General features: G+C 36.8%; 1 pseudogene; it reads left to right on the top strand.

Annotated features, from left to right (window-relative positions):
* Window positions 1-1327: 1327 nt before the first annotated feature.
* Window positions 1328-1951, top strand: LOC128586473 (acidic leucine-rich nuclear phosphoprotein 32 family member A-like; annotated as a pseudogene).
* Window positions 1952-16792: the final 14841 nt, after the last annotated feature.

The raw sequence follows: 16792 nt of genomic DNA on the forward strand, positions 1-16792 counted from the left end.
GGCCATTAGTCAATACTGTGAAATGTGATACACAAAATGACATCACTGTGTTTCAGAGCTCTAAAATAGACTTGGGAAACTTTTCTAAGAAGGATTGCCTGTACATCCCATACATTTGCAAAACACCAAGGAAAGAACCTTTGTTTTATTTATTTATTTATTTATTTTATTAAATCATAGCTGTGTACATCAATGGGGCACCATACACTTGTTTCATAGAATATTTGACACATTTTCATCTCATTAGTTGACATAGCCCTCCTGGCATTTTCCTAGTTACTTTGCCAAGACATTTACATTCCACATTTGCCAAGGCTCACATGTACCTTTGTAAGATGCACCACATGTGTGATCCTTTCAATCCTCCTCCCTCTACCCACCTCCCCCCTCCCTCCCCACGCTTTCCCCCTTCCCCCTGTTCTTAGGTTCACACGAAAGCTATAACCAAGAAAGAACCTTTGAAACAACCCAACTGCAATGACCACAACATCTTGAGAAAAACATAGTGCAACAACCAATGAATGGCAACAACCAATGAATTATGGACTCATGTACTAAGCCAGCTTCCTCCACCAATGACAATTCTTTCAAAACAACTGTGTAATTATCCTTAGATTCTTTTTGAATTTATACTCTTCATTTTTATTTGGAACAACTTTGTATTCTAGAAGAATCTATATGTCTTGAAATGCAATTCCTAAGACCTGAATAAATTCCTTATTGCATTGTAGTTGGACTTTACACCTCTTTTTGTTTGATAGTACAAATCAGGAAAATTCTGAGACAATTACTTATCTCAAAACAAGGAAAGAAGATACTGAAATATAATTATATAAAAATAAAATACAAAATGAAGGAATAATATTTAAGCTTGCTCAATAAATACTATCTATAATACTGTTATTCCCTTTAAGGTAAAAAAATGGCTTAATTGCAATTCCATTTTTCTGCAACATCTTTTCTGTGTGTTCCATTGGCATGTAAACTTTCCTTTTTCTTTTATTAGAATGTTGACTGAAGAATCACAGGGTTCATACATTTGGAAAGGAGATCTTTGTTTCCTACAAAGGTTTGAAATCTGCAGCTTGGCCACCCACAGGCTGGGAAGTATAGCTTCCAGCAGAAACCTACGTCAGAGGTACCTTGAGAGAAGAAAGAGTAAAATGAGAATTTATGCTAGACAGGTTGACCAAGCATACATATTTAAGAGGTTATAGAAGTATCTATGAATACTCATGACAGGTAGTACAGACACGCATAGTAAGTAAACACACATGCAACTTATGTTTCATGTTCACCTTGGGATAAGGACTTACCATATAAATGAGTTGGGTTCAAGATTGATCGAATTCCCCAGCATGGGATTCTCTGAGGAAAGAGAGCTGAGAAATGGAGATGGACAAAAGAGTCATTTAGAGCTGGGGAACAGGACACCTTCTGGTGTGAAAAAACTCCACTGTTGGTCAAATGAAGGCAAAATTGAAGGCCCTATGGATGAATTTGAAGAACTAGAATTCTTAAGTGTGATTAACATAGGCTTCTTCTCATTCTCAAATTTATCAAATTTAAACAAACTAAAGAGGCTTGAACTAAGTCATAATAGAATCTCAGTAGGCCTAGAAGTATTGGCTGAATCGCATGCATTTAAATTGAAGTGAAAACAAAATCAAAGACCTCAGTAGAATATAGCCAAACCACTAAAAAGGTTAGAAAACCTCAAGAGCTTAAACCTTTTCAACTGTGAGGCAGCCAACTGAACTACAACTGAGGAAATGTGCTTAAGCTCCTTCCCAAACTCACACATTTGGATGGCTATCACAGATGACAGTGAGGAGGAAGAGGATGAAAAGGAGTAAGGAGAGGAGGAGGATGAAGAAGGTTATAATGAGGGGGAAGTAGATGATGAGGAAGATAAGGCGATCCTAGTGAAGAAGAAAGGGGTCAAAAGTGAAAAAGAAAACCTGAAGATGAGGAAGAAGACAATAACTAAGTGGAATAATCCATTTTGAAAAATTCCTGTTGTGATTTGACTGTTTTTACCCATATCCCCTTCCCTCACTAAATGCTGCCCCTCTCAAACTTATTTTTTTCTGATTGTAGCGTGGAAACAAGAGGGGGAAAGTGTACTGGAGGTTGCAGAGGGAAGGTTGGAAGGAGTGGAATAAAAATACTATTTTTACTGCAAAAAACAAAAACAAAAAAATACAGAAGAATTAAAATTAGACTTTGTATGTCATGAGGTGAAATAGAAGACACAGAGGAATCTTGTGTACAGCTGCTGTAAATGGGCCAGAACCAGTCCATGGTCCTTGGTCTCTTACCAGAAAGAAACATTGGTTAGTTGTTGTATGGAAACCACAAAAAAGGGAGTGGGAACTTTCAAGTAGTCAACTGAAGTCAGCTGTGAATCAAGGTTTTGAAAGGGCTAGTTTGTGTTTAACCCTTAGTAAAGAAAATCTTTTGGTAACTAGCAAGGGAGAGGATACAAGGAAGTGTGTCCAACACTGGCTGTCTCATGACCAGGATCAATTTTTAAGGTTTCTCTGGGGTCCACTAGGTCAATGGGGGTCTGTTCAGTTGGTTAGGAAGCTTAAGATTTAATTTTTATTTCTTAAGAACTTCCAAAAAGAATTTCATTATTGAAAAGATAGTGTTTCTTCCTCATACAATTCATTAAAAACACTCCTCTATGGTTGCTTCTCACCTTTAGTCTCCCTTTTAAATTATTATCATGACATCTTTTTCTTCTTCTTTATATATTTTTTTCTTTTCTTTCTTTTTTTTTTTTTTTTTTTTTGTTGAGACAGAGCCTCAAGCTGTCGCCCTGGGTAGAGTTGCCATGGTGTCACAGTTCACAGCAACCTCCAGCTCTTGGGCTTAGGTGATTCTCTTGCCTCAGCCTCCCAAGTAGCTGAGACTACAGGCGCCCACCACAATGCCAGGCTATTTTTTGGTTGTAGTTGTCACCATTGTTTGGCAGGCCCGGGCTGGATTTGAACCTGCCAGCTCTGGCGTATGAGCTATAGGTGCCAAGCCCTTCTTGATATTTTAATGTTTTAAAGGGTCTTTTTTTTCCTACTTAACTTCCTACTTATTTTCATTTTATTTTGTGTCTGGTACTTTACTAAATAGTTTATTTTGAAATTGTTGGCCCATAGCAAAAAAATTTCCAAAAATTTTTCTATACCTAAATTCTAAACAAGACATTAAATGAACCTACTCTTTGGTATAACATCTATTTTGAAACAATGAATCTCAATCAGGACAGTTTTATTATCACTTTAGTTGTGTAAAAATACAAATTCTAACATGTTGTGTTGCTTTTAAAGTTGCTTTTAGATCTTTCTCTATCCTTTTATTTAAATGGAAATCTTTAGTGTTTATAACTCAAACTGTTTGGAAGTTACAATGAAATGGTGATTGCTTGCATTTTAAGTATACTGATTTAAATAAGAAGAAAATGTTTCAGGAAAGAAAAAACAAACAAAAAGCTTTGGGAAAACATTACTGAAAAATGTATGAAGTTCTTATGGCTTCCAAGTTCTTTTTCTGAAAATAATGTCTTCATTCATTGGAATCTATACTTTTTTCACTAATTAAAAATATCTTTAGGGTGGCACCTGTGGCTCAAGGAGTAGGGCACCGGTCCCATATGCCGGAGGTGGTGGGTTCAAACCCAGCCCTGGCCAAAAACCACAAAAAAAAAAAAAAAAAAAAAATCTTTAATGTATTCTTGAGAAATCATACAAAAATAATGTATTTCCTTAGGTGTCTATGCTTTTTAAATATAAAAAGAGGTAGAAATTATCTAGTAAAAAATTATCTAGTTAACAGTAACTAGATAGTCTAATATCCAAATTATAGTCTGGGAAATTAACCTCAATTTTCTTTTCATGGATATTAATTTTCATAGCTGAAAATGAAGGCAAACTACCAGAACCCATTGCTATTACTATGAAATTGATACATTCTTTTGTCAGATCTTAACATAATTATAAAAAATATTTTCTCAAAAGTTATTTTCTTCATAGCAAGTTTTGTTGCTGCTTGGGTGATTGACTATAAAAATTCTTAATAACTCAAATAAATTATATCCTTCCAAAAGTTAACTAATTATTCCATCAGAGACTGTGTAACATTCTTAGGTCATTCCACAAATGGCTTTTTAACTAACTCAAGTTATTGAAAAAAAATTATATTTAATGAAGGCATATAACAGCAAATAATTACAATACTATACTTAAAGGAGAAAAACAAAAAAGAAAACTAAAAATAAATCTAAAAAGTTATTCAAAAAGATAAACACAAACTCAAAGATTCTGAAAATAACCTAGAGGCAAATTTATGTGTTTCAAATGTTGATGGCATTTATTTTTTATCATGACTAAATTTACTTTGAATTCATGCATTGTTTTGCTTTTTTTTTTTTTTTTTCACAGCTTGTCTAAAGAAATTCAACCCCCTCCCTGCCATTTCAATGGATCATGCCTTCTGGTCTCTCCCCTTCCACACTGAATGTGATGTGGTCCTGTGTAACAAGCACAAAGCAGCAGAAAAAAGGCTCAATGATTTTGGAGAGCCAGGTACAAGAAGCCAGAAGCCTTCATCTTTCAGAATACTTGCTGTGGAGAAGCTAGTTCCTTATATGAGAAGTCCAAACACACTGAGGCTGATATGCTATGAGGAAGCTCAAAGCAGCCAATTTGGTCAGGCCACGTAGAAAAGGAGGGAGGAAGTCAAGGGAGGGAGGGACGAGAGAGAGTTTTGTGGGGAGACATGAAAATTACTTACATGTTAAAAAGAACACTTGCTTCTGACCTGTTAAAACGAACACTAGGGCGGTGCCTGTGGCTCAAAGGAGTAGGGCTCTGGCTCCATATGTCAGAGGTGGTGGGTTCAAACCCAGCCCCTGCCAAAAACTGCAAAAAAAAACAACCAAACAAACAAAAAAATCAAACACTCGCTTGGACGTCTATCACAGTGGAGCCCTCAAATAACTCTAGTCTTAGCCCCCAGTTTATTGTTATTGATCGAAAGACACCCAACCAGAGCTGCCCACATGAGCCCAGTTAACATGAATGGTAATAAGAATTGTTTTAAGCCACTAAGTTTTGTTGTTATACAATAAGGAACTAGGATAGTTTTCCCTTCTGAAATGTACAGCACCAACACTAAATTGTTTTCATCAACTAAAATTAAAAGGGCATAGAGAAAGAAAATCCTTTTGATTTATAAAACAGTACTTACAGAGAGTCTCTCATTCAAACAATAAATAAAAAAAAAAATAAAAAGTACCGGCAAAACTTTTTAGTAAAGACCTAGAGAGTCATAACAAAGGTGTTATTATATTCTATAATATCCTCTGTGTCACTGACAGGTCATAGATAACCGTCCGATATATTTGTTTATGTATGCAAATACATATCTTAATGTAGTTATTTTTTGACACAAACATAATCCTGCACCCTAGAGAGATTTTAATGCAGTCATAAAATTGGAATTGGAAGATTCAGTTGAGTCCAGCCTTCTTTTGGGGGAGACAATGGCTTTCTCTGAGAAAAAGTTGGTCTATTGCATGTTGTATTAGAATATAAAATTAAATTCAACTATCTCACAGTACAAGTTCAGATTTCATAAAAATAAATGTGACTGCTCATTCATTCAAAGAAATATACTCTTATTTTCCTACAGATGCTTCATCAAAGAGAACACTAATATAATTATAGTATTTAAAAAATAAATTGTCTTTGTGCTTGCTATAAACTAAACAACACAGCTACAGGCCCTGGGAGCTTCACTTGCTAAAGAAAACACCTTTTGATGATTAACAAAGGCAAATTTGTTTGAAATGTGAATTTGCTTACCAGAGTCTCCAGGTAGAGGGGATTTTCAAAAAGGGAGGATTTCAATGAAATGAGGAAAATGTAAACCTAGATAATTAGAGTTAGATAACTTTTGTTCCCTTTTGATGTACACCATGGGAAAGGGTGAAAATTGGGGACAGAAAAGAGTAAACAATGAAGGAAAAAATCTCTATTTTTTTCACACAGACATTTTACACTTAAACCTTTTGGGATTAACAATTTTAAAATGATGCTGCCTAAAGCAGGTCATGGAGAATTTGGCTTTTAACCTGGGGTGAGCGTTAGCTAGAGTTCCTTGGGCAGGAAGCTCTCACCTGTGCCCACCACTGAGGATTATAAGGATCATAATAATAGCAAAGCTTCCTATCAACCTGGTATTTGGTACAGGTCTGCTAGGATATCATCTAAACTGGAATACTTTTGAGAACAAAGGAGACATTGTTAATAAGTAATTAATAATTATGCCAGGGCAAAGCACAAATTGCCACTATTTCAGGCAAACTGGGGTATATGGTCACCTTACATAGAGAAAATTCTCTTAGCCACAGGCAGAGTTTCCCTGTGCATTGTAGGACCACAAGAAGTTGTGAAAGAGGGCTAAACTTTTTGAAGCTTCAAAGTTCACTAATGGCAGAATAAAGCACAGACCCGCTAGTACTTTTTCAAAACAATTAAGGCCAAAGGCCTCCACTACCGCTCTACCTAAAGGCTTTCTGTTAGACATATTTCTTTGATTTGTGGAATCACATTACAAGACAGCCTGCAAAAATATAAATTTTATCTCCAGTGCTTCTGTTTTAAGCCAACGCTACCAAAATAGCTCAGCCAGGGAAAATTTAGCATATTAGGAACCTATTTCCTTGGAAAAGGAGGAAAAGGGTCCCAAGGAAATAACGACTCACCCGACAGGCATTTTTTGTGGCAGTCGACACTGAACAGGGGATGTCTGCAGCCTGGGGAAGCACCGCAGTGGCAGCAGGACAAAGACCGATATCCGCAAGCCATCTCTCATCTTGCAGAGCTTGCCGGCACCTTAGAATAGCTCTCCTCTAAACCAAAGGGTAACATTCTATGGCAATATTTTTTATTATTTTTCTATAGCTATCCACATTTGTTTTCTTGTCCTGGTCTCATATTTTCTTACCGGAGTTCACAGACCATAACAAATCTCTTCTATAAATACTTTAATTTCATCTGCACAAGTGTGAATTAAAGAGACTAAACAAGTTGAAAATATACATTACTACTTCCACTGTCATGCTGGGATTATCATGTTCTTAGCTACTGCCTTCAGTACATTTCTGGGAGAGAATTTACTGCAGGGATAGCTGTGGAAATGCAGAAGTAGTTATACGTAGATGTGACCTCACAGCAGGCTGGAAGAGGGCGTACAACCTCATCCTTTCACTGCAGTAAGCATTCCAGGTTAGGAGATATCCTAGCAGACTTTGTACCAAACACCCGGTTGGTAGGACATGTTCCCATTATTACTGCCCTGACAATCCTGCAGTGGTGAGCACATGTGGGACCTACCTGCTCAAGGAGCTATCGCTAACCCTGACCCAAGCAAGGCTCAAATCCAAATTCTACAGGACCTGACAGATTCCACATATAAACAGGCCCTGTTCAAGATGGCTAGAAGGTGTCAAACAGCTGTGACGTGTGGAAATAGTCCACAAGACTACTCTCACTGCTGACACCGATTGTAACTTTGGGGGTTCCCACGACCACCTCAGATTTCATAATTCACTATGAGGACTCACAGAACTCACTGAGAGCCATTATGTGACAGTTATGTTTATTACAGTGAAAGGACAAAGATTAAAATCATCCAAGGAAAGAGACACACAGGATAAGAAAATCCCAAACTGGAGCTTCCAGCTGTCCTCCCCTTGGAGTCCTGGACAACATTAGTCTTCCCAGCAACACAGTGTAACAATAACTGCCCAGCAGGGAAGCTCCCCTGAGTCAGAGTTCTTATTCTGGTGCTCCTACCAACTGGTAAACTTATTCCTGAACTACAGCTTTAATTTTTAAAAGAATTAGTCTAATTATTACCACAATCTGTGGGAATATGAAGACTTGCTGATAGATCAGCAAATAGTCAGATGGGTTCCTGACTTATATAACTGACCCTCAGTTTGGTCGTCCTTACATGAGAGCACAGCCTTCTTCCCATCTGCTGTGACCGGGAACAATGAGTCACTGGTATTTAACCACTGGGACTCTCTTAAGTAATTGCCTTAAATGCCTGAATTTGCATAATAAAACTTACACCTGTCCTGAAATACAGGTTGAGTATCCATTATTCAAAATGCTTGAGACCAGAGTGTTCTGGGTTTTGAACTTTTTCAGACTTTGGAATATTTGTATTAAACATCCCTAATCTAAAAATACAAAATCTGAAATGCTCATTGGAGCACCATGTTAGTGCTCAAATAGTTTCTGATTTGGCACATTTCAGACTTTGGATTTTCCAATTAAGAGGCTCAACTGTATCTCATTTCTTGGTATCAGGTAAAGAAGAGCCCAGTATTAACCACATCTAAATTTAAGAATGATAATTAAATATATCTGATTTGCAAAGGCTGTATGAACAACTATGTCTTTTTGCTTTATCGCCACACAATATTGACTGCTTGAATTTGGAACATATACGTTTGCCACTGAGGTTCAAAATTACGCCAATTCGGGACCAACAATTCTTTTTCCATGCAGTAGGTATGATATTTACTTTTTAGTTGTTGTTTGCAATGAAAATAATAGAAATGGTGATGTCCTATTAGGTGATGCCAAGAGTAACAGATGCCTTACCTTATAATGATAAAAATGGGTAACTCAGTGGTTTACACTGAATTGAATCTTCCTAAATTTGTATGTTGAATTCCTAACCCCCATGTGGCCGTACTTACAGGGAGGGCTTGTAAGGAAGTAATAGAGGTTAAGAGAGATCATATGGGAAGAGCCCTAATTTGATAGAAGGGAACTGGTATCTTTATAAGAAGAGGAGGGTGCATCAGAGCTCTCTCTTCTTCCTGGCATGTAAGGACATAGCAAAAAGGTGTCCATCTGCAAGCCAGGAATAGAGTCTTCACCAGAAACTGAATCTGTGAGAAAGTAGATGTCTGGTGTTGCAGCAACCCAGTCTGTTGTATTTCGTTATAGCAGCCCGGGCAAACTAATACATCTGGAGTTATGAGGAGATGAATACCGAATAAATAAAGGGATGAATAACTTGGTTGAATATAAACTTAATGAATAAATGAATACATGGAAATTAAATTTAGTATAAAAATAAAGATCTGAGCATATTGTGTTCTCAGAAAAATCATTTTCACTGTTATATACAAACTCAAAATGTTTCACTGAAGGATCTAGAAATTCAGTAAGGCTTAGATTTAAATTAGGCCTATAAAACTTACATAAACAAAGTTAAGATAGCTTACCTTTTGTAAAGACAACTGCAAATTTTCACTTATCGTGTTTTCTGAATGGAACTGGAGTCATGGAAAGATCAAAAATCAGTGAAGCAATAGAAAACATTAGTGAGAACAATTCACCACGTGACCATCTGTTGCACATTCTGAGACTTGGTAAGTCCATAAAAATGTCATGCGTAAACTTTCCTCATGGTCATACTTTCTACTGCCAGAAATATTAATTTCCAATAGGGCATTGGTGATAACCAGTTAAACAGATCTAAGATCTTAATGGACAGACTTCTTTTCTATATTTCAAGATAGCATCAAATTTACACCACATTGTTCAGGAATTCACTTATTTATTTTCCATACTTTACAGGTGTTGTGATGCCTCATAAAATTTCATGTTAACTATGATCTCCTGCTATCATAGTTATATATCTCCTGAAAATAGTAGGTTCATTCACATTTCTCCACTACAGATATTTAGCTTTGTATTTTTGTGTCATTGTATATATTTTCATCCATTTTACAAAACCTCCTCACTGACAGGAGTGAATTAGAGTGGAGAAGTCAGATAATGACCTGATAATTTCAAGATGATTTGTATATGCGAGAGAAAATAGAAGTGGCTTGGCATTATTTCAGGGGTGTCTAGATAGGTGTTTTGATATAAGAAATATACCTGCAGACCAGAGCATCACAATTTCTGCAAGGATATGCATGCCCACCTCTCCTCTTGACCTTGACTAGAACTGATCTCAGAGGCCTGAGGTCACTGCTCTGTGGTCAGGAGTGATGACGTACCTGCTTGGCTCCTCCACTTGCTTTGAATCTGTAAGATTTATGAGATAAAAACTTTGGTCTCTTTTGTTGATTATTCTATTCCCAGGGCCTATATTTACTTGATATGTACAGTAGTTGTTCAAGAAATACTAGTGGCCCCAATGACTATGAGAAAAAAAAAATACCATTCTTACTGCTTTGAGAACAAAAAAGGAAAAGAAGTAATTACTTTGTTGAGACTTCCCACTCTAAGTCAGCTGCCTCCTCAGTTGGAAAGATCTCAGAAACACTCAAGAATGGTCCACACTCTCAAAGGCAGAAAGAGAATAGATGATAGATGTACTTTCTGTAGTTTTCCACATTTTTTATTTCTACACAAATGAAAAAAAAGGCAATGAGTTAGAGCCTCCTGAGCAGAGAGATAATAGCCACCTTATCGGCACTAGCTCTGGAGTGAAGAACAGGACTTGCGTGGAGCTGAGACAGAGAACAAACTGTTTTCGGTATCAAAGCACTGTGGCTTCCACAACAGAGTTTTCTCTGGAGTTACCTGTTGCCCCGAAGGAGGGGTCAGGAGATGGAACTTTTAATTTATTTGACATTTCCCAGATCCTTTTCCAAGGGATCCAGTAACACAGAGGGAGACCTACAATCAGAATAAGAAACTTTTCATCCTACTACTATGAGTTACTGTACAGTCTGGAAGTGACTATGTATCTCTCAGGTGGGTGAAAATTCATAATTAAATGGCAAACATTACTGAGAAATATTAAATGTGCAAAGTGCCTGGCATTACAAAACACAATTATGATAATCAAAATTGCTCCGATAGTGTTAAAATTTCAATGTAGGAGGGGCAGAGGGTACAACAATCTGAACTGAAGAAAGCAACTCAATGCTGTTGAATAATACTTACGTTGTATTTTATAGACAAAAAAGGTGCTTTCACTGGCGCTCATACAATATTGAGAAAATACAGATTCTCCTTTACAAAGAATCTTATTTTATTTCTTTGGCATGAATTGAGCTACTGGTGTTGCTGCTGCTGATTGCAGCAGCAAAGTAATGGCTATAAATAATTAGTTTTTTAATTAATTAATTTATTTATTTATTTTTGAGACAGAGTCTCACTTTGCTGCCCTTGATAGAGTGCTATACATCATAGTGCACAGCAACATCAAACTCTTGGGTTCAAGCAATCCTTTTGCTTCAGCCTCCCAAGTAGCTGGGACTACAAGTGCCCACCACAACATCCAGCTATTTTTAGAGACAGGGTCTCACTCTTGTTCAGGTTGGTCTTAAACTCCTGAGCTTAGGCAATCCACCCACCTCAGTCTCCCAAACTGCTAGGATTACAGGTGTGAGCCACAGTGCCTGGCCTAACAATTAGCTTTTTAAATGATAATAAAGTCGTCATTAAAAGCAAGTCCATGGAGAACCAGAATGACACTTGAGTAGCCATGTCCAACTAAAATATGTTAGAAATTAAGACAAAAGTTTATGGTGTAAGTCTAAGTGAAAATGTGGTTTGATTTATACACTGTTTTCTCAGGAACATAGCTCATTATATACATTGAGTTATAATATTATGAAATGTTGAAAAATAAATAAGTGCACTGGCATAAATACTGAATACCCTCATGCATAGATATTATGAATAAAAATATAAATAGTATAAAATGCCTTGAATAAAATGTAATATGAAATACTCAATACAAATTCTGCTCCATTCTTTTATTTTTATTTCTTTACTTAAATTAATTTGTTTATTTATACTTATAGATAGGGGCATACTGCGTTCCCTGGTATGGAGTGCAGTGACTATTCATAGCTGCCAATCCACTACTGGTTAGCATGGGAGTTTGGACCTACTCTGTTTCCCACTTGAGCCTGTTCACCCCTCCTTAGGCGAAGTGGTGGTCCATGTTAATGCTGAAACCAGTGCAGTACCCAAATAGCATAGTATGCTGTAGCCCAGAACTCCTAGCCTCAGCCATCCTCCTGACTCAGCCTCCAAGTACCTGGGGCTACAGGTGCACCCCATTACTTTCCTCTATTCTTTTCTTTGCATAGATGAATGAGCTGCTTTCCCACCTGTCTACTGTCTATGGGGTGTAAGTAGCCTCCATTCAAACTTTCCCAGATACTTGGAGGCAGGATAACCAATGAGTCATTTCTAAAGAATATGTAACCTAGTTCCTTGCCACATTCACATAGCTCTGTTTCTGGATATTGTATATATTTTATTTCAGTCGGTTGTTGAGATAAACTGATTTCACATATATGTGAGCTTTGGGGCTACCTGAAGGAGGTTGATCTCTTTGTTATCATAATAGACTTCTAAGACATTTTCTTTTGTTCAGCTTCTTATGTCTTTTTGACCCCTATTTCTGGAACATTAAGTAGAATCAGTTTACCGGCTATGCCATGGAAAAATTTCTTTTACCTATATTTAATCATGATTTTTCTCATCAATTTATATTGCTCTTAAATACCAATTGCCTTTCTTTCTCATTGCTATTAATCTCAGATAAACGTTTAAAAACTGATATCAAACAAAAGTTTCTTAGAAAATATTATGAATTATTAATAATTATTATTACTGTTAAGAGCTTAATAATTTCTGCCAGTTGATGAAATCCATGACATATCCTAGGTAGCTTAATCTTCTAGCAACTACTAAAATAGTTTAAGCGAAAGAAAACATAATATTTGATGCAACATTCTATTCCATTTTGGACTGCTGATAATTTAGGATTCTAGAAGAATGCAGCAGAGTTAGAAGGGAGAGGGTCTTATAACAGAAGAGACTGTACAAGCACAGAACACATGCATGTTCAGTGTGTGACAAACCATTCGTGCAGTCACAACACACATGACAGTGAGAGCACAGCGGAATGAGGCAGTAACGGTCTGGAAGCTGCGGGGGCTAAGGATCCAGGGCCTCACCCTGTGGGGCAAGAATTGATGCTGGATGGGTACAATCAGATTCAAATGCTACAAAGATCGCTCTCTGAAAGCACTGACAAAGGATTGGCATAGGGAAGTGAATTCTGTAGGTAAGTACAATTGAACTATTGCATTACTACAATTCCTGTACTAGGTGTATATCCAGAAGACCAAAAATCACATTATAACAAAGATATTTGTACCAGAATGTTTATTGCAGTCCAATTAATAATTGCGAAATCATAGAAAAAGCCCAAGTGCTATCAACCCATGAATGGATTAATAAATTGTGTATATGTACACCATGGAATATTATGCAGCCTTAAAAAAAGATGGAGACTTTACCTCGAGCTGGAACATATTCTTCTTAGCAAAGTATCTCAAGAATGGAAGAAAAAGTATCCAAGGTACTCAGCCCTATTATGAAACTAATTGATAGCTTTCTTATGAAAGCTATAACCCAATTATAGCCTAAGAATATGGGGAAGGGGGAGAAGGAGTGGAGGAGAGTGGGGAGGAAGGGTGGAGTGAGGGTAATTGGTGGGACCACACCTACAGTGCATCTTACAAGGGTACATATGAAACTTTCTAAATATAAATAAATGTCTTAACACAATAACTAAGAAAATGCCAGGAAGGCTATGTTAACCAGTTTGATGAAAATATTTCAAATTGTATATAAAACCAGCACATGGTACCCCATGATCGCATTAATGTATACAGCTATGATTGAATGAAAAAAAAAAAAAGGCAACAAAGTTCTGTGGCAAAAGAGAACAGCAGACAGGAAACAGACGTGAGAGCCCTTTAGTGGACAGACTGACAGAGGCTGTATTTCTGGCTGGCAAGATCAGCTATAATGATTATATTTTCTAAAATTGGGAATTCAAGGAGAAGAGCAAAATCAGACTCAGGGGAATGAAGGAGGGAAAATGATGAGTGCAAAGCCATGTTCTCCTTGTGGTACAAATGGAGAACTCAGGGCCAGATCTTGAGGTCACATGTCAGCTTGATTATAGACTAGAGGGAAGGGTAGGCTAGGAATACTGTGAAACACAGTAAATGAGAAATGAGGCAAAGGCAGTAGCACAGTGATGGTGAAAACGGCTGGACTTAAAAGACATATTGAAGTAAGATTCAGTAACACCAGTGCCACACTAATTTAACATTAGAGAAATTCACTGTACTTACTGAGCAGCAGAGCCAGTGATACCAAGGTCTGTAAAGGTTCAGGAGCAACTTATAACCTATATTCAGAATTGTAATTAAAATTTAGATTTACAGACTTTTTTTTTCCTCCATTGTGTTATTCAATGTAAACTTTGGCATATATTATCCATTTCAGTATCTAAAGTATCTGGTACTATCTATAAGGCCAACATGTCCTTGTTGAAACAAAGTAGCATAGTTATGGGACAACTATTCTGGCATACTCCATGTTTTCAGCATATACATACTGTGTTTATTATAAAGATAAATATATAATATATTCTCCTATGGGAAAAGCTCAGTCTCTTATGAGGACAAAGAAACATATATAAGATGATAATTGCTGTGATGGAAGTAAACATGGGACAATATGAAATGATAAAGCACAGATGTGTCACCCAACTTGGAGGTTCAGGTCAACTTCTCATATATGTCTTCTAAGCGGAAAATTGATGTTGAGTAGAGATATCCAGGTTTCTTGGACTGGGGTGGGTGAACAATGAGAGGTATTACTGGCATCAGAATCATCTTGTGTGTAGGGCACAGAGGTCGGGGAGATCATAGAGTTGTGTAAATAAAATTAGTCAGGTGATGAACATGAGGCAGGGGTTGGTAAAAGACTCATGAGCCATGAAGATAAAGATTTAGGTAAGGACAGTATGTTTCTAAGCCATGGTTGGCAAACAAAGTAAGAGAAAAGTAGGAAGAAAAGCCCATCCCAAAGAATTGGTAAGAAGCAAGAAGAAAAGCCAGTTTTGAAGTGTAGTTTAATATCAGATGTGTAGGTTGGAGACTTGTATTAGTGTAGGCCTGCTGTTGTCATAAATAACCACTTCAGTGACTGAACAAAATAAAAGTTTCTATTTCATTCATATCACAACACAATGATGGGCGTATAGGAAGGGCCTGTGCTCCATGCAGTCTCTCAAGTTCCAAGGTTCTTTCCATCCCGTGTCTCTACCCTTCTTCAGATCTTAGAACATTTTCTCACACTGGCATAGTAGAATTACTTAGTGTAGGAGGATATATAAGATATTTTTTGTGTGCAAGATCTGAAAGAGGCATGTATTACATCACAACTCATTCCCCCGATCGGAGGTCACTATTACTGTCATACTCAGCTCTGAGGGACTGGGAAATTTAGTCTAGCTAGATGTCCAATGGGGAAAGGAAACATATTTGGGGAGTAAGTTTCCCCAAATAAACAGGTAGAAATAAGATGCAGCTAGGTTTGAAATACATTAAGATATTTCTAAAGTGTGAGTACACATGGCAGTTAATTTATTTTTTAATTTTTTATCACAAATAAACACGATGTTTAGGTTACATTGTTTTCAATTCTCAAGTAAAGTTCAAGTTGTAATTAAGCCTTTCACCCAGGGCGCGTGCTGAACACCCTCACATGGTGCACCTTGGGTGAGATCCCACCAGCTGCCTTCATTCCTCCCCACTCCTCTCTCCTTCCTCTCCACTCTCCTCTACTAGACTGTATTTGTGTTTTAAATCATGGAAATGAAAGAAATCTCCAAGCATGATTACATATATTGAAGAAACTCAAGAACTGAAACATTCTATAAACACATGTAGTCCCAGCTGCTCGGGAGGCTGAGGCAACAGAATCGCGTAAGCCCAAGAGTTAGAGGTTGCTGTGAGCTGTGTGACACCACGGCACTCTACCCGAGGGTGGTACAGTGAGACTCTGTCTCTACAAAAAAAAGAAAAAAAAAAATAGCATGAAAAATAGACCAAGTATCGTAAATGCCAGAGAAGTAGAAGAAAGACTAAAAGAGAAGATATTGAAGATTTAAAAGAAGATAATAATTTAAAGAAGGAGGAAGAGGGTAAGATCATTATAATCTTCAGGATAGCTAAATAAGATAGAGCCCGCTTGCCATGAGCGAGAACTTCACCTCCTTCCATTTGCTATGCACACATCATCCATTTAGACGGTGGAGTGACCCATCGGAAGGACTATGATTTTATCTAGAATAATAAATTGCCTTGATTTATGATGTCTCAGCTTGTTTTAAAATTTACTATGTTAAAGTCTTCTGCATAAATTAATTGCTAAGATTTCAAATTAACTTTAACAAAAACTTTGAATCTACTTCTAGAGATACTTTTCTCAGATTACGTTACATGTGTGATGTCTTTCTCAAAAAGATAAAAAAACCAATAATGAACACATCTAATTCAATTTAACTTTCATGTTCAAAATCTCCTTGTTTAATACATTCTGCAGTTAGCTCCCTTGTATATTCAAAAATTTGTAAAATATATTTGCTTAAATATTTCATGTATGTGGGTATATGTGCAAATGTACATATTTCATATATGTGCATATATATATCATGTACTTTTATGGTTTAAAATAGTGATAAAAGCAAATTATAAAAATATTTGACTAAACATCTCAAAATTATGTCTTCAATTATGAAAACCATTAATTCCACTATTTGGAAGTTGTCTGGTTTTAGGAATGATGGAGATAAAAGGCATGATATATTATTTGTGTTTTAATACTAGTGTTTTAAATGTTTAATCCTGCTGTCATTGAAAATC

The sequence above is a fragment of the Nycticebus coucang genome, chromosome 5 (genome assembly GCF_027406575.1).
Source record: "Nycticebus coucang isolate mNycCou1 chromosome 5, mNycCou1.pri, whole genome shotgun sequence".
Taxonomy (NCBI): Eukaryota; Metazoa; Chordata; class Mammalia; order Primates; family Lorisidae; genus Nycticebus; species Nycticebus coucang.